Genomic DNA, 24,546 nt, shown 5'->3' on the forward strand with positions numbered 1-24,546 from the left:
CAGGATCACCCACGGACACTCGCGACAAACCCGTGTACTTCAATTTAACTGCAACCGACTCTAAAGTAAGATCGAGGAGATAGTTGCTCTTATGAATCGGGAACGCGTATCGATAGCTGTGGTACAAGAAACCAAGCTAAACAGCCGCTCAGATCTTCTGAGTTGTGCAGGTTTCAACGTAATACGTAAAGATCGCGAGCGAGATAATGGTGGTGGCCTATCCTTTATATTGTACAACACCGTAGGGATATTACCCTAGAATGTCAGGGTATAGCTATCCGGTCAGGCGATGTCGAGCTCGAAATATTTAATATATACATCCCCCCAGTTACATGTTGCCATACAGGATATCACCCGAACATAGGCGCGCTACTTCGTGGTGAAAACCGTTTGGTGCTAGGCGACTTTAACGCGCATCACGATCTTTAGCATTCCTGCCTGTCAAATGATCGTAGGAGGATGGAGCTGGTGGAACAGATTGACGATTCGACATTCTGCACAATGAATGACGAAGCCCCCACTAGAGTTATGGGCACTTGTAATAGCTTGCTTGATATTACCATTGCAAGCGATCGTCTGATAAATAGCATAACCTGGCGACCTATGCTAACTCTAGCATAAGACCATCTGTCCATGATTACCTCGATCGAGAAACCTCCTGATTTCGTTTCTGTGGCCAACCGTACCTTCGTTAACTTTCACAAAGCTAACTGGGTCGGCTTCACAGAATTTACTGAGAGCACCTTCAACGCTTTACCCATTCCTACGGACGTATGCGTTGGCGAACGTCGATTCCCCAAGGTGATCGCAGCAGCTACCGCTCGCTTCATCCCGGCTGAACGAATAGCGGAAATCCGCCCCAATTTCCCAGCCGAAGCAGCCGTTTTAGCTAGTGAGCGCGACACCTTACGCCATGCCGATCCCGGGGATCCCCGAATAAGGGATCTCAATTTGGAGATTCGGCGCATGGTAAAGGCTGAAGTCCTGTAACCTCTCCACCGGTGTGAGTAAGCTTTGGGCTACTGTCAAAGCTTTGTCAAATCCGAAGAAACACGACGACCGAGTTGAGGTTCAATTCAATGGTTATGCCTCTTCGGACTCGAAGAAGTGCGCGAGCTATTTTAGCCGGCAGTTTACACTGCACCCTTTGGTAGACAAAGCCAAGAGATGTGTTCACCGATGGCTGCGCAAAATGCCAAACGACTGCGTGCCACCTACTTTCACCGATGAAGAGGTTCAGGTGTCATCAACAAAGCAAAATCCTCAAAGCTCGACGGGAGTAGGCTATCTACGAAACTACGCTTCCTCCTGGACTGAAGAGGTGGACCATGAACTACCTAAACGGTCGTCAATCATCCGAACTATTTCGAGTTGAAACATATTTATTTATTTATTTATTTATTTAGTAAAGTCTATGAACAATTATTCTTACAGACTAATGAAAAACTAGGATGCATATTAGAATTCTAAAATAACTAAATTACAATAACATGAGTAGATAACTTAAACTAAAAAACTGAATTGAGGGTATTAATGAAGGATACCCTAGAGTGAGAAAAATCAAGTAGAACTTTCTCGGAAATCGAGTTAAACTCCCGCATAGCCCTCTTGAGGGGAGCATATTCAGCAAAATTAGTACTTTCCTTTTTGTAATAAAATGGCAAACTGGATCTGAGACAACGCTGGGGAGTATTGAAGTTAAGTTTCCCTAATAAGTAGGAACAGTCAATTTCCCCGTTAATTATATTGTAGACAAATAAAAGTGAGAGAACGGACCTTCGATTTTCTAGTGATTTAAGATGTATAAGCAATAAACGCGATGTATACGATGGTGTTGGATTAACAAACTTTAAGGAGCGGAGAGCATATTTAAGAAATATCTTTTGAACACGCTCGATCCTGTTAATTGACGATATGCAATATGGTCTCCAAATAAACACTGCATACTCCAAAATGGACCGCACAAAACATGTGTACAGTAATTTTAACGTGTAGGGGTCGGAAAAATTTGTAGAATTTCGACGGACAAAGCCAAGTACAGAAAAAGATTTTGAAGTTATATAGTTGATGTGGTTACTGAAAGAAAATCTGTGGTCAAAGATTACCCCAAGATCTTTGATTTCAGTAACGCATTTCAGGACGCAATTATAAATACTGTAGCTAGAAGATAAGATGTTGCGTCCCCTATCATAGGAGATCTGTGAGCATTTATCTACATTCAGAAAAAGTTTCGATTTCAGGCACCAATTATGAAAAGTATCAATATCACATTGAAGTTTGAGTACATCCTGTGTGTTATTGATTAATGCAAAAATTTTTAAGTCATCTGCATATAACTGAAAGTTGGCGAAAGAGAAGCAACAGGAGATGTCATTGATAAACAGCACAAAGAGAAGTGGACCCAAGACGCTTCCTTGTGGGACTCCCGAAGATGCAATGAATGAATCAGATGACACTCCATCGACAGTGACTACGCATCGTCTGTTTTGCAGATATGATCTAATCCACTTCAAGAAGGCCGAGTGAAATCCTAGAGATGATAATTTTTTAATTAGAATATTGTGTGATACTTTATCAAAGGCTTTAGAGAAATCTGTGTAGACACAATCTACCTGAAATCCAGCGGAGAATGCAGACATACAATAATCGCTAAAAACTGCTAAGTTTGACACAGTGGAGCGCCCAGGGACAAGCCCATGCTGATTGACATTAATTATTGATTTTACTGCAAAAAATAATTTATTTTTAACATAACACTCAAAAATTTTCGAAATAGTAGAAGGTTTAGAAATAGGCCTGTAATTGGAGACATCATCCTTTCTACCACCTTTAGGAATAGGGGTAATGCGTGTCAATTTCCAGTCAGAAATAAAATCCCCGGTGGCGAGAGACTTATTGAAGATAAGCATGAGAGGATATAATAAGGCAGTACAATTTTTTATAAATACGGGCGGAAGCCCGTCCAAATCCAGTTTGGACGAAGACTTAATGTCACAAATAAATTTATGGATGGGAAGTTATCAGCTGAAAAAGTGGAACTAGTACCAGGATCATCTTGAACATAGTTCGATTTGAAAAATTCAGCGAACAAATTGGAGATTTCGACCGGAGTGCATGCCGACTTATCACCCCAGCGTAAAGCAGAGGGAATGGCCGAACACGCTCTTTTAGATTTTACAAAGTTCCAAAAGAACTTAGGGTTCGACTTAATTGTAGTCTCCGTATTATTAAAAATTAATGATGGATGGTGGCTGGAGTAAATGAAGAGAATCCATCAAGAAACCTAAATTTTAAATTATCACTGAGAAAGACTAAGTCAAGAAACCGATCGAGACTATTTGAATATGAGTTGATTTGAATCAGATTGAGACCAAGCAAGCTATCAATGAGAAATAACTCCTGTGAACCGAAAAATTTGAAGGAATAAGAGCAGGACTATAGGAACAACCAGACCAGACGATATTGCTTAGATTGAAGTCACCCAAAACACAAATATTATTATCTTTCACCTTGTTTAATACCAGCGAGAAAATATTATTTGCGTGGGACTTGTACAACTCTAACGGACTATTAGGAGGGATGTATGAGACTGCAATGAACAAAGCATCATTGACACAGATACATAGTTGGTCCAGGATAGAATCTTCATTCTCAAGCATAATTAAGCGAGGACGAAATTTGCGATGAACTGCTAAGAGAACTCTACCCCCTCTTAGACAGCTAGTTTTTTTCGTGATCTCTGTCCTTGCGGAAGACATAATAGAGATTTGAGTCAAAGTATTCGCTATCGAAATAACTAGAATTCAGCCAAGTCTCAACAATAACGATAATATCGAAATCCAAACGTGAAGAAAAATTGCGAATAATATTTGATTTACACCTAATACCCGATATATTTTGGTAGTAGATCTTAAGACAGAAACCAGTTGAGGAGGGTGCAGAAAACGCATGAGTAGAATTGCGATTAAAAGGCGCATCAACTAATCAGCAGCTCTGTTTTCCCCTCCCTTTGGAAAAAACGTAAAGGGACGCAGCTTAATGCCAGAAGGCCAGACTGAAGAGGAGAAAACAGCATTAAAAAAAGATGGGGACACACCTAGCTTAAAGTTTATCCTCTTAAGATTATTAACATCGGTATCCTTCTTAATTAATTTATAACATAGAAGATGCTCTCTATCAACATTAGCATGTTTAACAACAAAAAATATAATATCCTCCTCCGTGACTGAGTTCTTAAAAGCAGATAAGTGAATCCATTTTTTAGGTATGACGACATCAAGATCAACATTGGCATTAACACCAACAACAGTTGAAGTGGTTGGGGATTTTTTGTTCCTGGTACTCATTTTTAACTTCAAGTTTCTGTTAGCACTAATTGAAGTAGAAGCGTTGTTAACAGAATCATCAACGGCGACAGAGTGAGCAGCATTGACAGCGACAGGTTGGCGAACTGGTTTAGCAGCAACTGTTGGATTGTTATTGGTTTTCGAGTGAGTGTTGATGTTCCTACCAACAGCGTCAGCATATGTATTGGCATTATTATTAACAGCAGCAATAGAGCGAGTGGAGCAAGCAGCAGACGGAGCAGCCGAGAGTGCTTTCGAAGTAGCGGGAGCAAGATGATCCATACCCACACTATCGGTGGGAGCAGAAACTACAACTTTCGGCGACGGAGCATTTGTACTCGCAATAGTTGTAGAAGTAGAGATAGAGTTAGCAGGAGTTGAAGCTGCAGAGAGTGCCTTCAGTGTAGCGAGAGCGAGATAATTCTCACACACGTTATCAGCGGGAACAGCGGTGTTAGACGGAGCAGCGATTGTGGAGTCACTTGTAAGAACAGCAGTTGCAGCAGTGAGAGTGGGGTTGGCAGCAGAGAAATTGCCATTATCCGACAATTTCTTATGCACAGTGCAGATCTCTGATTTGAGTTCATTAAGCATAGCGATTAATGAATTACGATCATCACATAATTGCTGTATTAACGCGAGCGCCTTCGTTTGTTCACTTCTCAGTGAACTTCCTTCTAATAAAAGAGAATTAAGCACTACATTTTCTTTATTATGCTTATTATGCTCCAACAAAGCTGCAGCTATTTCACTGTTCGATTGTTCAGCATTTTGTTGTTGGGAACTTAAATTATAAGTGCACTGAGCTTTGCGCACTGATGGCGACGCAGGCGGCGAGCGAATGGAATTTCTCCGAACTACCGCGCACACTTTGCAGTAAAAAGCTTTTTTAGATTTCACCAAGAAATCTACATCAGCCTGTGATAAGTTCACGCACGATAAGTGAAATATTTGATTGCATTTATGGCAACTAATCTTGGGCTGAGCACGGTCAACTCTATGCCCGCAAACACACGGCATTAATAAAAATAAAATAAAGGAACACGGAGCGGAAAAAAATACGTCAGTACACGGCGACGACTCACTTTGCTTTTTTTTCATATAAACTGAGAAAAATTAAACAGGGAGTTCCGCTGGGTGATGTCCTCTCTCCGTTACAGTTTAACTTCTACATCTCTAAACTCCCGCAGCCAACAGAGGGGTTTCCATAACTTCGTACGCATATGATTGCAAAATATTGACGTCGGGCAATGGAATCGATGGCATGTGTTCGAAAGTCTCTCCGACTTTTCTCGTTTCCTCACTGTACGGAACCTCACACTTTCCCCTACCAAATACACAGCGACCATTTTTACGAACTCGACGAAAGAGTATAGACTTGAGGTTAATATTGAAGTCGATGGCGTGAAAATTCCGACTGTAAATAACTCTAAAATTTTAGGTGTAATTTTCGATAGTCTATGCTCCTTCACTCCCCATACGACCGCGATTATTGCCAAGAACAAAATCCTCAAGCCGCTAGCCGGCAGCACATGGCGAAAAAACAAAGAAACGTTGTTTGCAACATACAAGGCAGTCGGCCGACCGGTCCTCAACTACGCAACACCTATATGGTCGCCTGGATGCAGTGGTACGCAGATGAGGAAACTAAAAACCTGCCAGAATACTGCACTCCGGACCACGACGGGATGTCATTTGATGTCTCCTATCGAACAGTGAGACGCTTATGATTCCGGTTAAGCAGCACAATGAACTCCTCTCCTAGCAGTTCCTGCTGGTATGTTTTCGTAGAAATCATCCTTGCAGCCATCTGCTTGGAGCGGAACCGCCGCCTAGGAGCATCAAAATGTCCTTCCTTGACTACGTCGACGACGTCGTACAATACGCCGACCGGACTTCGGACGCAACTGACTTTTGACAGGTACTACCCCCCATTCATAGTGGAGCCGACTCCCTTCCCGTGAATGGCGTTCTTGGAGTCAAACCACCACCCATCACAGAAGAAGACTTCGAGTTGCCGCGAGAAACGCGAGTGACCCTAGCGCAGCTTCGTACTGGATATTGTAGCAGGTTAAACTCCTACCTATCAAGAATTGACCCAGACATACCCAATGTATGTCCTGTATGAAACGAGTGTTCGCATGACACTGATCATCTCTTTGCATGCCCTACCAACCCCATTCATCTAACACCCTTCTCCCTTTGGTCCGACCCCGTCGAAACAGCACGTTTCCTGGACCTCCCGTTAGATGACGTCGATGACAACACAGATAACCCTTACCATCCTAATGGGGACTGATAACCGTTAAAACAACAACAACAACTGCCCCTCTACAACCAACAGCTCGTCCGGGTGGTCATGAGTGGTGCCAGCTTAAAATGGTACCTGAGGCAGCTCCAGGAGGGAAGAACTCCTGAGAAAGCCGAAAGGAACACAAACCCGACCTCGAAGGTGGGTAAAGGCGGAAATATCGCATCCGGTAGTAAGCGGATTAGCGGCCATCTAGAAATGTTTTTCAATAAACGCTTCATTTGCTTCTGGTAAAAATGCTATAGGCTTTTTTGTTTCAAATTCAAATTTAATATTTAGCTCTTCTACTATACATACATGTCTCTAAACTTAAATTCATCATTCAATCGAGGTTTCAGACTAGGCGACTCCCTGTCGTGCGACTTCCTCATTCTGCTGCTGGAGAAAAAAAACCAAACTCTATAAGTCGCTCATAATTCCCGTCCTGCTATATGGTGCAGAGGCTTGGACAATGACAACAACTGATGAGTCGTCGTTGGGAGTTTTCGAGAGAAAAGTTCTGCGAAAGATTTATGGTCCTTTGCACGTTGGCCACGGCGAATATCGCATTCGATGGAACGATGAGCTGTACGAGATATACGACGACATTTTCAGTTCAGCGAATTAAATGACAGCGGCTACGCTAGCTAGGTCAACACTTCAACTCTGAAAGTATTCGACGCAGTACCCGCCGGGGAAAGCAGAGGAAGAGGAAGACCTCCACTCCGTTGGAAGGACCAGGCGGAGAAGTACCTGGCTTCTCTTGGAATATCCAATTGGCGCCACGTAGCGAAAAGAAGAATCGACTGGCGCGCTGTTGTTAACTCGGCTATAATCGCGTAAGCGGTGTCTACGCCAATAAAGAAGATCTAATCACTTATAAGTTTTCAAAAAATTACATTTCTATTCCCAGTTTACTGTGACACCTTCGTTCGGTATAGTACGGTATCTCTGAGGATGCGCATTATCCACTAGAGTAAAGAATGAGAAACCGATCCGTGGTTGTTCCAATTACCGACTCTCCATCGACCGAATATGGGACGTATCGCGCGATGCGTCGTACGACCCGAACCATTATGTTGGTAATATATTTGCCCGATTTGCGAACATTGTTGGGCGAACTCATTATGAAATGGCAAACCAAACTGAATATACATCAAGTAACAGCTGTCAAAAATACCAACTCCGAAAAAAGTATTGCCTCATTAAAAAGCGTATGTTTAAAAAAACCTTTACTTTTCCCCACCCAACAATAATTTCCCTAAGTAGCTACAAGCAACAATAGGGCAAGCTGAGTACTCAATGTATTAGAAGCTCCAATCATGTTCCGTTGTGCCTAGAAATATTTTTCTTGACCAAGTCCTTTTCAACTTACTCATCCTTCAAAGGTCCTCTGGTGAGGTCATTTCATGTTTGTTAGTAACAATTGGTTAATTCAATGAGAGCTTAGCCTTTTTCGATAGAGGAGGCGATTTAGAGAGGGAGGTTTGAAGAGCTGTGCTGAAAATTTCTTATTTTCCTCACATTCTCCGTTTTTTACATTTTTCTTCCTCATTAGTTGAAACCTTACTTTTTAGGATATCTGACCGCCTAATAGACATGACAGTTACGTTGCAAAAATCGCAATTATCGAGAAGGTCAACTCCTTTTCACACCTTGGGAGAATTAGCGCTCGCATTTCCTTTCAACAACTTAATAAAATCTGGAGCTCATATACATACATATAATTTTATTACACACCAAAATTAAACTGCTTAACTGGATTTTCACCTTTTCAAACATGATCCACATGTTTCACAACAAATCATCCAGAAAATTTTTACTGGTCTGGTATTCAAGTACAGAACTTTGGACGAGTTGCTCACAAACGCTAATAACCAAGGAGCAGACGTTAATGGGGTTGGATTGGGCGTACTTTGCAAAAGCAACCGATTGAGATTTCAAGATAAACGGTAAATTGAAACCTGTATGACAGCAGGAATCGCGGAAGGAAGTAAATATACCTGTAAACGCTAGAGACCATAACAATTAGAGCCAGAGGAACTAAGAAGAACTCGTATACATTGTTTGATTTGTAAGACCAAACGATAACGAACCATACAATTTTATCTTACCTCTGCTGGGGACTCAAATTGATAGACGTCATTTGGTTAGAAATATTTCATTCTTATATTACTTAATATTTCTAATATTTAGAATATAAAAAACTAATAAACTAAAAACTAACTTTGATGACATAATACAAATGGAATATGTTATACAAAATATAAATTACAGGAGCGACTGAACAGGTTGATGGCGATCGACTCACTGTCCGTTGATACCAAGAATGATAGAATACAAGATTACGACGACCGCCATTACTTAACGTCACAGTTCCGTGTTGAGAAGAACAAGAGTGAAAAACTGTCAAATGCTTGCAAATTGTAAACAGAAAAGTAAACACTTTTGTAAATTCACAAAATATTATTAATTCTTTCGATTTTAATGAAAAGTTTTAGTGAAGCGATTGAATATTGTTGAGTGAAAAGATTTGAATCATTTCTAAAGAAATATATCGGCCCTATTGATAATAAAATTGTCTATTAAGTTGTGATTCAAATGGAGAAGACGTTTCTTGTGTTGTATATAAATATATTCATATATTATAAGTTCAGATGTATGAAATTATGATAAAAGAATTGTGAAATTATATTGAAGATATATATGTAACATATTTTTAACCTATTGTCAACTAATTCCAAATAAAGTGAATGATTAAATCAATTGTGTTTATGATATTTCAGTCTTTCTTTTATTGTACATAAACAGATATTTATATTAGTAATAATTCTAATATAAATATGAAAATAAATTAACTTAATCTATAAAACTAAAACTATTTTATTATTTTATTAAGTTTGCGTTTAGTTTTTTGTTGATTGATTCTTCCAATTCCTTGTTCAACTTTCTTATTTTAAAAAACATTCTAGCTCGGAAGAACAACTTTTTGATTCTTTTGCTACAATCGATTTCTGACGATTCCTCCATGTGTTTGCAAGTATTTTTTAGAAATAAATAAGCCGTCGCCATTAATATTTTGAAATATGTGTTGCAAGGAAGCCATTTTTCCCATCAATTCTTCCGACGGCTTAGTTAATCCACCTTCGCTCAGGTGGCTGACCCAAGTATATGATGCATCTGCATCACGATCTACAGAAATGTCGTCTACTTGCTCTCGCAGCTTATGGCATATGTATCCAGCCAAATTTTCTAGACCATCGTATTCGACTCCTTCTAGCTCTGCCATTTCGTCTGGTATTTCTTCACCTTCGGAATCAAAAGTAACAGCCTTGAATATTATTCCTATAATAAGAGAATCAGTTATTATAACTATTTTTTTTAATTTTATTTTCAAATTACCAGTGAAAGGCGGTCATTTCTTTTGCAAAATAACACCCATTTTTTGGCAACTTTTAAATCGGCCGGAAAACTGAAAAAACTCGTTTTCGATCCTTTAATTGCATAATAATTATTACAACAAGCCACTGCACATTTCATTTTAAAAAATTAATATATTTATGCTTAGAAATTTAAATAAATACAACAGTACACTTTCACTGGTTTTCTTCATTTGAACAATTTTTATATTCTATCATTCTTGGTTGATACTCTGTTCTGTTCGTTCAATTTGTGTTCTGTTTGTTAATTTCTTCGTTATAAGTAGTCATATGTTCGTCGGTTTCAGGGTCGCATTTTATTTATACCTAAACGTTAAAAGTTACTTCTTGAGGTCTTAAGTCTTAATTTTTTTCGTACTAAATGTTGGGTAGTAATGTTGTTTAATGATTATTTAATGATTATGTACGCCTATAGATCTGTACCACTGAAATCGAAAAGCGTACTATAGATAGAGAGGGAGCGAAATATTTATATATTGCGCAAATGCATAAATAGAGAGAGCGATTTGGGAATTTTTATTGTTCTTCCTAGCACTTTGTTTTCTGTATCGTCGAAGTCCGCGGGTATTGCATACCTGTCGGCGGATCAAAGAGAATAGCCAAGAAACCTTTCATGCAAGAAGTTTGAGTGTTCGCTAAATTAAAGATAGATAAGTAAAATAAGGCAAAAACGATTCATAAATTCTTAATAGCAGCAGAACCATTCAATGGCTTTGACGTACAATTCGAAGAGCTACATATATGAAAAATTACAAGTTGAATCATCATAACGAAATTTTCTGTAAACGGCGGTGCATGATATCTCTGACCAAGACTACATGTGAGTGATGTTCGTGGCAATAATTAACTGATCTACACAACCTCTACTCGTTGGGTGCCAAACACCGGTTGAAGTGAAGTTCGTGCCATCCGAAGAATTGTGTGAAAAAGCAAGTAGATGCCTTGACGAGTACGAACCAGCTTGCAATTTATATAGCCTTGTGAACGAAGCTTTGCGTGAAAAAGAGCCGAACTTTGTAGATGAAAGCACAGACTTGGCCGACACCAAAATGGGCAGCAACCTTTTTTATCCAAAAAATAAACTTGATTTCGAAAATTCTTTTAAGCAATATATCACGCAAGTATATTTTGGTGATGATCACATCATTAAACGCAAAAAAATACACTCGGACAATGCGAATGAAAATAATATTAAACGCCGAAAAATAAACTCGATTGACAAAGAAACAAAGCCAAATAAAAGTGATACTGAACTTCAAAATTTCAATATGGAAACTGCAAGTCATTCATTGCCACCAAAAGATAGTATTTTCAATAATCGCTATTATCCAACTAAACGAAAAAACAACATTAGACATTTGCGGAGAAGCAAAACCACTAAAAATGTGGCGCACGAAAATAATGTTGCGTTTTTGAATGTCGGTGCCGAAAACACTGCAGGCCTGTATGATGCCCATTTGAACAATTATTTTTATATCCCTGATGAGCCCGTGGTGCAAAGAAATTTTAAAGCACACGAAGTGCCGAAACCTTATGCCCCTCTAAATACCGAATTCAAAGTTGTTAGACAGAGCTATAATAACTTTACTGTCGTCCCTCTTATCAATAACGAAGCCAAGGTGGATAGAAATTTCCCAGTAAACGGATTGACGAATGTCAATGGGGCATTATACTCCACTTTCAATGATGTCAAAATTAATTATAATAATTTAAATGTCGTCCCCATTGCGAATGCCAATTCCAATGTTATCCAAAACAGTTATAGTAATTTAAGTACCATTCCTTTTACAAATACCGAATCCGTATTAGGTCAGTTCATAGCGAACGAAGTGCCGGAAAGCAAAGACGCGACGAATGTCAATCCCAAAGTGGTCGAATTGAATTACGATAATTTAAATGCTATCCCCGTTATACATAGTGAACCAGTGTTGGAACACTTTATAGCGAACGAAGCCTTCAAAAGTAATGGCGCTACGAAAGCCCATCCCAAAGTCGGCGAAGTCAATTACAACCATATAAATGCTGTCCCTGTTATGAATGGTGAAACGAACGAAGCCTCCAAAAGCAATGGCGCTTCGAACGTCAATTTCAAAGCCGATACGTATAACTTCTTGGTTAATAGGAAAAATAAGAGTTCTACGAGTATCAATTTAAAAGTCAACCAGGTGCCAAGCGATAACTTTACTGACGTTCCTGTTACGAATAACCAAGGCGTACTGGATCACCAGTTGGTAGAGAATGAAGTGCCAAAATGTGATAAAGCTCAGGATGTGAACTTCAAAATAACCGAAAAGACGAAAGATGGCATTGTATTGGTGGACCACTTCACTGTTGTTTCGGAGGACAACATTGCAAACAGAGCTGAAGTGAACGAGAATTTCCTGCTTACTAACAAGTCCGACAATATGACACTTGACGAGGAGTTTGATATAAATTTGGATTTCCTGAACGAAACTGAGGAGGATTTCGCAGTGAATTTCGATCAGCTCATAAACATGGTTGAAGACAGTTATACGAATACATCCACTAGTTTGGATACAAACCAAGATTCAAAGAAAAATTGCGACTTGGAATCATATTTAGCCGTAGATGAATTCAATTCATTTATCACTTTCTAGAATAAGCGTAGTTTTAATTGTTTGTGATGGTTCTCTAATTTTATTGTTGCATGTATTTAACTCGATTATATATTGTACAGATTAAACTAAAAATAAAATGCTTAGAAGTGATCGATTTAAAATCGGCTGAATTCTCAAATTATTGTAGAAATTTTTATTGTCGCTAGAACAAAGCAGCATTGGTATTTAAAAATTTTAAATATAAGAAGTAAGGAAGGGGTTATTTTAAGCGCAACCGAACTTTTTATGCTCTTGCAATTTGCGAAGCCAGAGAAATATTTTAAGGTGCAAACCTCAATTAGGGTATCGAAATCCAAGTAATTATATATACATATATGTACAACTCATATACTGACCGTCGTATTCGACATAATGTTTGTTAAGAAAACGAAAATCATTATTAGATTAGATTAATAAATAAGGAATGTACCGCGACCTTAGGTCTATTGTGCCCTTATACATGACATACATATGTATTATATGGGAATTGGCGTAATTGTCTTATTAAGTTCTACAACATCTCTAGAATATTGTCCTAAATTTTCAAGTCAATCGGAATAATAGTTTCGGAGATACAGCCTTGAGAACTTGTGCGCTCGAGGCTAGTTAAGCTAAGTGCGCCGTCTTAAAACGAGATTTTCTCGAAACTGTGTTTTTGGAATCGGCAAGATTTCTCGAGAACTACTAAACTGATCTTCATGAAATTTTACACAAGTCTTCAAGCCTTGGACGAGGGATTTTTTTTTCGATTACAACTATTTGAAAAAGAAAATGTCGCGAACTTCAACTCAAATTTTCTTTTTCTTTGTAAAAAATTTGCCAAAAATCCAATTTTCAGTTTTTTCCCTGGTCCAAATTCCAAGTTAAAGTTTTATTTAAAACACGTATTTTTCTCTTTACATGATCCTGTAAGGAGTTACATATCCTGCCAACGTGGGCGCATCTTTTTTCCGAGAAGTCACCGGAAATGGCCCATATTTAAAATATTTTTTAACAAAAATTTCAGAACTTTTTTTGTTAATAGTGTATGTTTGTAACAATAAAAAATTCTAATAAAATCTTTAATTTTTTATTATTTATAAAGTTAGCCATACACATTGGGGTCTACATATTCGGTAGTTAAGGCTTGAGAGGCGGCATACTCTCAGGGCATTATTCGTGCAAAGTTGTATTTTGATATATTCATTCCACGTCGGCTCTTTGAAAGCCTTCTTTTGTCATCCTGGTGTTTTTCATTCGATTTCAATAATTTTTTAGTGTCGGTAGGGGTGCTTAATTGAGCTGGCTATTGTAGCTTTGGTGGTCTAGGAGGCGTGTGCAATAAACCTATTCGAGGGCGGGACCACGCTCGGTTTTTCAAAATTTTTAGCCCACAAGAGCCCGTAGCCACTACGATCCCTTGTGCCGTTTTCGATAAATGTCGGTGTCAGGTTGTGGTCGGATTATGTCCATCTAAGAACAGCGTCTTACTTTGTTTCATGAAGATATCTTAATTTTTACTGAAGTTACAGCTTGCACGGACGGACAGACAGAGAGTCGTCCGGATTTGAACTCGTCTATTCATGCTGATTATTTATATAAATACAACAAACCACCACGAAACTCCACGAGGGGCCAGTCCGTATGAGCAGGTTGGATCGAATTCAAAGGGCTCTTGCTACCCGTGGTATCAGAATTCAGTCTCCGGTCAGACCTCGTAGCAAAACTGCTACCAGTTGAACTTACATATTGCTCGGGACTGGTGACCAGGGGTTATACCCCATACTCTCATCCCATGCACTCACAAATCACACTTTACCTAACCTTAAGTTTTAGCCAATTGTCTTCGCCGCCTAAATAACTTACGCGCAAACCTTTCAAACGTCCCTAACAGTTCGGCATTCCAACTAGCGGAGATCACACCGCTGCTATCTAGCCGTCCATTTTTATGGCTAATTCTCATTCCCCCAAGGTTCCTAATATCCAAATGCATTGGACATTCTGCAATGACATGTACCCAATCCATTCAGATGTTTCCGATATGCAAGAATAAATTCAGAGGTTCATGCCCATTCCACAAACCTGACATCCTGAATGTATTCGTAAGTCACTCGACCGTTACGGCTATTATCCCAACGGTTTTGCCACTTATTCTGAACCCTTTCATCAAGAAGCCTCCTGCTTCCTAGATATCCCTCCTTGTCCTCATTATCTTAAGAAATCCAATCATTCTTCAGCAATGACACACTCAAGCCTCTCCTTAACCTGAATGCAACAGCTGGTTGTATGACAATCAGATCTTGAGAGGGTGCTCCTAACAGCACCTGCATTGCATGCGTTGAGACGGTGCGACATACAGGCAATCATAATAACACGCTGTATGGAGAGGAGCTTTTGACGCCATAAGTGGCGCAGGCCACAAACAAGCCACGATATATGGTGCGAACAGCACGACGCACCTAGGAGCATTTACCCTCAAAAACCGGACAAAATTGAAAATTACAAACTTCGGCGATGGTATTCAAAATTGATTTTTTTTGGTACCTAAATAACCGGTCTACAATGAACCGATTAAATGAATGACCTTCAGGCCGCTATATTGCCACACAAGTAGTCGAAACCTAGACTTCGTTCAGAACGCACATGATTATTCGCGAAACTCTCCATTGTTCTCGAGATTGCAAGTGGTTTTTTTAATGCGTGAACGGAATTCTTGGAAATATTTTTTATGGATTCAGGACAACATGGTATGTATTTAATATTAATAATATAAAAATTAATTTAGTTAATGTACTATTATGTTTTTTTCGAGAAAACAAGGAATCATTAAAAAAACTAAATTTTTTTTTTAATTTTTTAGAAATTAGTGTTTTTGTTATAGTGTTGGGCGAGGTTGAGCTTTGATTTTTTTTTCTTAGTAAACTACAGGGTTTCTACTTAACATATCAGCTTAAACATCTTCCCCGTCTTTCCACCCATGTAAAAAAATGCGTTGAAAAAAGTTGATCAGTTGCAAAAAATGAGTACTGCTTTATTATTTTTTTTTTTTTATTGAATACTGAAATCCTGCTAAATTAGTCTAGACGGTTGGGAAGAGGGTATACATTTTTCGAGTAGTACCCAAAATTACTGGAATTGAAAATGTGCAAGAACTACGTTAGGAATTTGTTCTATTATTTCGTTTTTTCAGGTTCAAAATCAAAAGTTATAGAGATGTCTCGAAAAACATTATATGTATATGCTTTGTAGGGAAAGCGCTGTGAGAAAATGGGAACATAAAACGTCACATATGAAAAAAAGCTTCAAGAAATGATGAAGTGTCCAGAAGGCGAATTTCAAACTTTAAGTAATGATTTAAAGTATTTCATATGGGATTTAAAAAAGAAATGGGTATTGTCCAGTTATACTAAAGAAAGATTTGTCAAAAAATACGAAGAATGGCTTAACACTTCTATTTTATAACAAGAGTTGTCTGATCGCAGTAAACGCCGAAAAACTAAAGACCTTCGCGAGCAGATACCTGTCCAGAGCTTACCTACGCAGCTAGCGTTAGTCAAAGGATGTCAGGTAATGCTGCTGCGTCTAAACTAATAATAGACGTAACCTCTACACCTACAAGAGCCATAAAATTCAAAAAAATAATAGAAGCTCAGAAGCCAGAAATAAAAAAGTACACACCTGCTGAAGCCTTACAAATCTTTGTTGAAGGTGATTTTACAAGAAAACAGTAGGAGTTATTACACGAATCAAACAAGGGTATTTTTCCTTGTTATACGCTTATTAGGGAAGCAAAGAGAAGCTGTTATCCAAAATAAGATTCAATACGAGTTACAGAGCTGGCTGAAGTTGTGCTCCAATATTTACTCGACCACACTACTATAAGCTATGTCTTTGTACTGAGGACGTTCTTCGAAACTGCACGGTAGCCGAATTAGAGAATCTTGAACTTATTTCAAAATGGGGTTGCGATGGTTCACATCAAGTTGTACATATATCAACAAAAATACTGGCTCTTTAGCTCTCTTGACGATGACGACTCCAACATATTTCAGAGTTCATTGGTTCCCTTGAGGTTGCAATCACATATAGGTGACACCAAAAAAGTTCTGTGGCAAAATCCTACACCTTCATCTATTCGTTTCTGTCGGCCAATTCGAATTCGATTTCTGCATGAAACTGTCAACGTCACAAAAGAAGAGATATTATACGTAGAGAATCAGGCAAAACGATTGCTGGTGACCAAAATACCCAATCCAATACGAGATATTTTCGTGCGACATACATTGCTTCCAACAATGGTTGACGCAAAAGTTTGCAATGCGGCTCGATACCACTTCTACCATGAGATGTTACATATGTGAGAAAACGTCAAAAAGTTTCAATAACTTTGAAAGTACTAGTGAGGAAGATCCCAAGTCATTAAAATTTGGTTAGTCAATTCTCCACGCTAGAATCCGTTTATTTGAAACCATATTACACCTTGCTTATAAACTTCCTTTGAAGTAATGGTAAGTCCGAACCACAGAAGAGAAAAAACTTGTAAAAGAAAATAAGGAAAGAATCCGAAAAGTATATAGGGAAAGGACTGGACTATTAATAGACATGCCAAAAGCTGGTTTCGGAAATTCTAATTCGGGTAACACATCTCGAAGATTCTTCAGCGATCCAGATTTAGCTGCTGAAATGACAGGAATAAAAAAAGATTTCATAATCAAACTTAAGGTCATTTTAGAAGCAATGCCAACTGTCCATAAAATTGATGTAATGAAATTTCAAATATTTTGCAAAGATACAGCAAAAATGTACGTGGAGAACTACTCCTGGCATCCAATGACGCCCACTCTTCATAAAACACGCTATCTTACCTATCGGTCAGCTATCAGAAGAGGCAGCGGAGGCTCGAAACAAGCATTATCGTCTATATCGACAAGACTTTGCAAGAAAATTTTCACGGGTTCAGTGCAACCAAGATGTTTTAAACAGGCTTCTTATCACATCTGATCCATTTTTAAGTTGCCAGCGAAAACGTCAACGAAGCAAAAGCCAACCCTTCTTGAGTGAAACTATAAAGCTCTTCGAGTCACAGGAACCAGAGGTCCACGTCGACACTGAAACAGGGTTGCCTGAACATTCTGATGAATCAGAAGAGGCTTTGTAACAACACACACGGAGGAATTGTTATTTTTTTATTATATCCGTAATTTTATTTTATCATTTTATTTTAAATATATATTCAATATAAAATGTTCGGTTGCACCCGAAATCAGCCCTTCCTTACTTTTTTATTTTAATATATTGCATTATTATATTCAATCATGCATTTTCATCCATAAAATCACTTAAAATAATTTTGTCCGGTTTTTGAGGGTAAATGCTCCTATGTGCGACGTCCGTCCCCAATCACTTCTCAAAATGCGTCGTATTTTGCTTACGGTTGCCTGCAGTCGCTCCTTCACATTTGTGAAGGGTGGAGTGAAACTCATTCTCTCGCTCATACTCAACCCTAGATATTTGACCTGCGTCACATACCTGATGCTGACCTCATTTACCCAGACGATTAGTGGACGAACCGCCGACAGTTTTCCTTTCAGCAGCATAGTCACCGTTTTATACATTGATATGTCCACACCTACACCAGCGCCCCAATTGTGAACAATTCCTAAAAATTGACTTTCTGCCCTTTCTATTTAATTCCATGAACGACCTTCAACTAAGAGAAGAAGGTCATCCGCATATGCAGCACATTTACAGAGTGGTTCCAGCTGTCCCAACAAGGAGTCCATCATGAGGTTCCATGAGGACTGCGGATAGATTCCTGAGAGCATCCACGAGCCACACCGATCTCAACTCTCCCACTCATTACAGTGATAGAGACCCAGCCAAGTTCCTCTAATTATTCAACCACCCGATCCCATATTAGATAGTCAAATGCCGGTTTGAAGTCTACAAATATACCAAGGACATATTTGTTGACATTTTCTCTAAATAATTCTGGACATACACTCAGGCATTTTCTACACTGCGTCCTTTCCTGAAGCCATACTGCCTATCATATTTCGAAATAAACTAGGGCACTTACATTAGATCACATTGCATTTCCGTTGCACATTTCATTATTTTACTTTTCCACTAACGTCGAGAGTATCCCTCACACACGCACTTTTCATAAGTAGGCTCCAGGTATTCTGGAATGGACATTCACAAGCTTTTGCATATCCTGGGGACCGTTTAGATCTAATCACGCCGAAGGCGTACCCCAACTCACCATAATCTAATGGAAGGACATGTACCTCTTGCTTGAGGTGCCTGTGCTTCCAACCTGGGAAAGAACTCAACCAAGAAAACCCTTTCACAGTCACTCCATGTTGATAACACCGTATCAGCAACGCGAAGAGAGGTTATATTCTCACTTCTACGATCCCTACAGATCTTACAGACCTGGCCCCAGGGGTTGTTTCTATTTTACCCTACAAATCTCCTCCATTCTTCTTCTTTGACGCTTCGAAACATGTCTTTCTTTTCTCTCATCTCAATACTAAGATCAGACCTAATCTGGGGCAACCTATCAGAACTGGACCGTCTAGCACGATGAAACTTTCGTCCCAAACGCCTGACAGTCCTGCTATTCAAAATTAGCTCGTGCGTTCACCATTTAAGCTTTTTGACTCGGAAGCTTTCACATTTCCTAAACAATCTATCGTTCACATCTCAAACTAAGGCATTCAACTGAGCGATTTGCTCATCTATACCCAATTCCTCAAACTCCATAAGCGGTATTTCTAATACCGCTTTCCTGACACATTTTTCAAATTGGCTCCAGTCGATACCAGAGGTTCGCCATCGCAGCAATGGACTCACATACGCCGAAGGAAGCGATTTAGGAGTAACCATAATTTGGATCAAATTATGATCACTTAGATCTCATCCTCCTCTAATCTCCATCTAACATCAAAAGCTCTGAAAGCTGCCTGATTCATGAGCGCTCCATCTATGTCACTTGCAACCCTCGGTCCATCGAATGTATAAAACTTGCTAGGCTCATTTAATATGTGGAGGCTATTAGCCACTACCCATTCGCTGAGTACGTCGCCTCGACTATGGCTCGGACAACCTGATGATAACCTGCATTCGCATCTAGCTCAAGGACAATTGAGCTACTACTCGCAAGTAGTAGTTGTTTATACATGTACCACAGGGGTTCGCGGAATTTTCAGTACAAGCTAGCGACAATTACTCTGCCGAACTCCCCTTCTATAGACACAGAAACACCCAGTTGTGAAAAGCAGGTAATACTATACAATCGTGGTTTGAATTATTCACAACTATTGCGGCGTTAACTCTAAGGTCTGTAAAGACCGTAAAACTGCCAGGGAGACACTAACGTCACCATCAAGCTTACAGCCCCCCAACTCACTCATAACGGCATATGAGCCCAGATAATTAAGCTGAATTAACGCGCCCATCAATATATTGCAAGGGCACGTTCTACAATGCCGTAGTATATCGGGCAGATAGAGGACATCATGGCCTACCCTTAAAGGCGCAATTGCGACAATGGTGGGCGTTTTTGCAATTCGCAGCTCTGTGATCCTCATTGTCGGCAAAGTTCCGATTTGGCCCTGCAGTCTGCTACCCTATGATCAAAACACATATAGCGGAATCAGTCCGCCACCAGACCGGACGTACCCGGAAGGAGAACCACACCGAGGGAAAATCCCACTTCCTTCGCCCCCTACTTTAAAACTTCTTTTGAGGAAGTAACAATAGCTTTGCTCCTCACCACTACTGACCAGGTCTCTACTGGCTTCCAGAACGGGTGCCGGAGGAGATGGCGCCGAAGTTGATGCTACAGTCTTACTGGGAGTAGAGTGGGATGGTCCACAACCCTCCTTTAGAGCGTCCACTAGCCTACGAAGATGAGCGTTCACCGTTACCCCGGTAATGAGTAGCGACTCATACCATGACGAATGCTCTATTAGCTTCCTCATAATGGGTACATCCACGCCCGACCCGAACACCGCAGCGCTGACCTCCACGGTAACAGCTTTTAAAGCTGCTACGCGGCTGAGAGCACTCACTGTGCGCTTCTCCCCGCCGTTGTTCTTCTTCGGTGCTACATTTTTGGCAGCGCTTTCTACACTGCTTTCGCTGTCGGAGGTGCTGATACTGCTGCTCTTGTCCTCCTCCTAAACATGAAACCCTGCCTTCCTTCGCAGCGGCGGCTCCGAAGAAGCGCCAACCTCTACCGCCATCACGGACTCCTCTCCTTAATACTATGGATTGGCGAACGAACGAGATTTTGAATTTAATTAATTTGTACAAGCAATTTGAATGCTTGTGGAACTTTAAAAGTAATTCTTACAAAAGGATTGATTTTAAAGAAATGTCTGGACGCAAATATCCAAAAGGTGTGGGAAGGATATTGCGAAAATTAAAAAAAAATTAAAACTCACCGCACGACATATGTGTGTCGTGGAAAAAAAGAAGGTGGACGGGTGTAGAAAGTCCGGGATGTCGGCTGATGTGGTCTACGAATCACATCTATTTTATTATAAAGAAATGTCGTTTCTCGACCCTGTTGTAGTACTGAGGACGACTTCCAGTAATGTAAGTATAGTATTTTCAAATATTATAATATTCAAAATTTGTTTTCATATGCATATATTTTCAAAAGATAAACGCAAAAGTTGCCGGTGAATCTGAGGAGAGTGTGTTCAATCAATCGACGATTGATAATTTTGAAGGGGATTGCTCACAGATGCCATCGCCATCACCAGTAGACAGTTTACCAGCGTACTTGCCAGCTCCGTCCTCCTCACCTGCTCCATCCACAAGCGAACATCGAATACTGAAGCAAAATTTTCCGAAGCCATAGATGCCATAGTCTCATCAGTTTCGAGAAACGAGAATGAGACGGTGTTTTCATAATTCTCGCGGACAATCGCAATGCAGTTTGAGTAATTGCCACTTATAGAAGCGACGGAGGTGATGTCGGAAATTCACCACATGGTAACACGGAGGGTTGTTCTCCATCTATCAACACGCAGAGTCGAAAGACCTCAATCTGACATACTGCAATTGGCGATGGACGACGCGAATATCGAATAATAATGTGATGTAAGTTGTATTCTCATAATTATCAATCACAAGTAATTAATATTGTGTGTTTTGTTACAGATATTTCAAATACAAAAAAAAGGATTTTACTAATATTAATATTTAGTATTTTTGTGATATGTATTTATGTTATGTTTTTTATTATAATATTTACGAATTTTTATTTTATTTTATTATATTTGTGTTAGATGTAAGTTTACAATTTGTGTAACTTGAAATAAGAAAATAAAGAAATACATGACTGAATTTTTAGAAACCAGATGTTATTTTTTTTGTTTTGGCTATAGGTTTTTTCTAGTTTCAAAAAATGGTTTGCCTTTTTTATAAAAACGGTTTCTGTGAAGAAATAAAGACAGGGATAATTAACTTTTTCTTTGGGAATGTGGTGATGTTAGTCAATGTCATTTAATAATTCATTAATTGTGGAAGAATTATTAAGAGATGTTATGGTGGGCGGAAGGTGTTCATGATATTTTTCATAATGGGTATTCGGCGATACATTTATTTTTCGCGACAAATAATTATGTAAAATACAGCATACTGTTATGATTTTATCAGAAGTTTCTATTGAAACATCAAGTGGTCGATGAAATATTCGAAAATGCCCAGCTAGTTTTCCAAACGCCATCTCAACCAACATTCGGGCTCTACTTAGCCTATAATTGAAAGCCTCTTGTGCAGTATTTAATTCCAAACTTCGGTTAAAAGCTTTTAACATGTGTCGGTTCAACCCAAAAATATCGTCGCCAATAAAATAAAATGGTGTTTGAGAAATCTTCCCTTTTAAAGGTTTATTAAGATGGCCTCTGGAAAGGTTATCATATAATGAGCTGTTTTTATATGCCACAACATCAGATGCTCTTCCATTTGCTCCAATATCGACATAAATAAATCGGCTATGTGGGTCGACCACTGCAAGCAAAATTATGCTGAAAACCCCTTTATAATTATAGAAGTCCGACCCAGAATGGGGAGGCGCTTTTATACGTATGTACATATATGCTTTCCATCGATTGCACCAAGAGTGTGTGGAAACTGCCAAAGTTCATCAAAGTCATTAGCTACATTTAGCCAGTCATTCTCTGTCATTGGTGTCTGCAAAGGAAGAATATTTATTATAATATATGTATGTATGTACACTGAAATTAACTTTATAACTTTATCTTTAGGTACTCTTTCTGAAGAGCGCTTATTATAGAATTCAATACCTCCGGAATAAAGGTACTAATTGTTTTTCGAGATATGCGGGACAAGAATTCTAATGACCGAAATGAGTCTCCAGTTGCTAAATGTAAGTCGCAGGGTCAAAGCAAGGCGAACTCTTGAAGAAATGGCACATCTTATTTGCGTATTTTGTTTTCGTATTCCCAAATCAATCTTATATGTGTACATACAAATATGAATTTAAATAGTTTAGTTTCAAATAATAACTCAAATATAAATTTTTTTGTATTATATTACCTTTGAAATAATATCATCAAATTGGTCAATTGTCATACGACAAAAATTGTTAAATTCCTGTCCTTCCTCATATAAAATATCTGTTAGGAGATGCGCTTCCAAATCATGAACACCTCTTAATTCCAGAAATGAATTTACACAGTATTTTGGACTTCTTTTTTTGTTTCCTTATGTAATTCATAAAGCCTTTTCAAATTTTTAAGTGCTTCTATAGCTGTTATGACAGCAAATGCCTACATACAGATTTGGCAACGGCAATAGCAATACGTTTGACAGTTAGTATTCTATTAATTCTATCCTGTCCCGATGCCCCGTAATCAATTGTCTGTCGTTCTGTCGTTCTGTCATTTTATTGTGATCGAACTTTTGGTTTTCTGCGTTGCTAACCATCAAAAACACAAGAATCAGCTGTTCCCTTTTTTCTTTTGGTTTTGGCATTGCCAACCATTTTCGTTTTTCAAATTAATAGTGGAGTTAAGGACTGAACGTATACATCAGCGGGTGTTCCCAAACTATCTTTTCGCTGAGACGTGGCCTCTGAAAATAATATGGGACGAACACAGGAGAATCCTTTCCAATTAAAGAGTTGGAGAGCATGATGGCCAGCCAAAGGCATTACTCAAGCTATGCGCGAACTTGTAAGCAATTACACGCCAAATCAAAGAAAGTCGAAAATCCATCGAAAAGAGTAATGATGGGAAAATCATCTCAACTTTGGATGTCGTAGAGATACTAATAATACCCCAAAAAGAATGCGAGAGGCAACAGACATTTCACCACCAACAAAAAGCAAGAAAACGTAATTGAAAAGGCGTAATTATGGTATAGCGAAGCAGCAAAAATACTCAAAAGGATACCACGACTCTTCAAAACGGAAATGAAAGATGGGTAGACGTTGTTAAAAAGAAGGAACCGAGAGAAAAAAAAATCAGAACAAAACCGGATGTCATCATTATTATGAAGAGAGATAGTGCGTCGTACGCAGATATTTTGCAAAAAATAAAAAGTGACAGCGGACTTGAGCAGCTGGGTTCAAAGGTAACATATGTATATTCGGAAAACACTTGCTTTTAGAACTGAATAAACGAGTAGACATGAAAGCCGAATCTTTCCAAAGCGCTCTGGAGAGAGTGGTTGGCGAAATGGCTATGGCACAGCTTAAAACCCACAACGTTACGATTGCATGCAAAAACCTGGACGATATAACCACTCTCGAAGAAATCTGCGCAGCACTAAAAAGGGAGTGCGGAAGCCAATATCTGGAGATAGCAAATGTCAAAAGTCTGCGAAAAACC

General features: G+C 39.1%; 1 pseudogene; it reads left to right on the plus strand.

Moving 5' to 3' along the window:
* Nucleotides 1-459: 459 nt before the first annotated feature.
* LOC126762795 (uncharacterized) lies at nt 460-990 on the plus strand (annotated as a pseudogene).
* The last annotated feature ends 23,556 nt before the right edge of the window (nt 991-24,546 follow it).

The sequence above is a fragment of the Bactrocera neohumeralis genome, chromosome 6, assembly GCF_024586455.1.
Source record: "Bactrocera neohumeralis isolate Rockhampton chromosome 6, APGP_CSIRO_Bneo_wtdbg2-racon-allhic-juicebox.fasta_v2, whole genome shotgun sequence".
NCBI lineage: Eukaryota > Metazoa > Arthropoda > Insecta > Diptera > Tephritidae > Bactrocera > Bactrocera neohumeralis.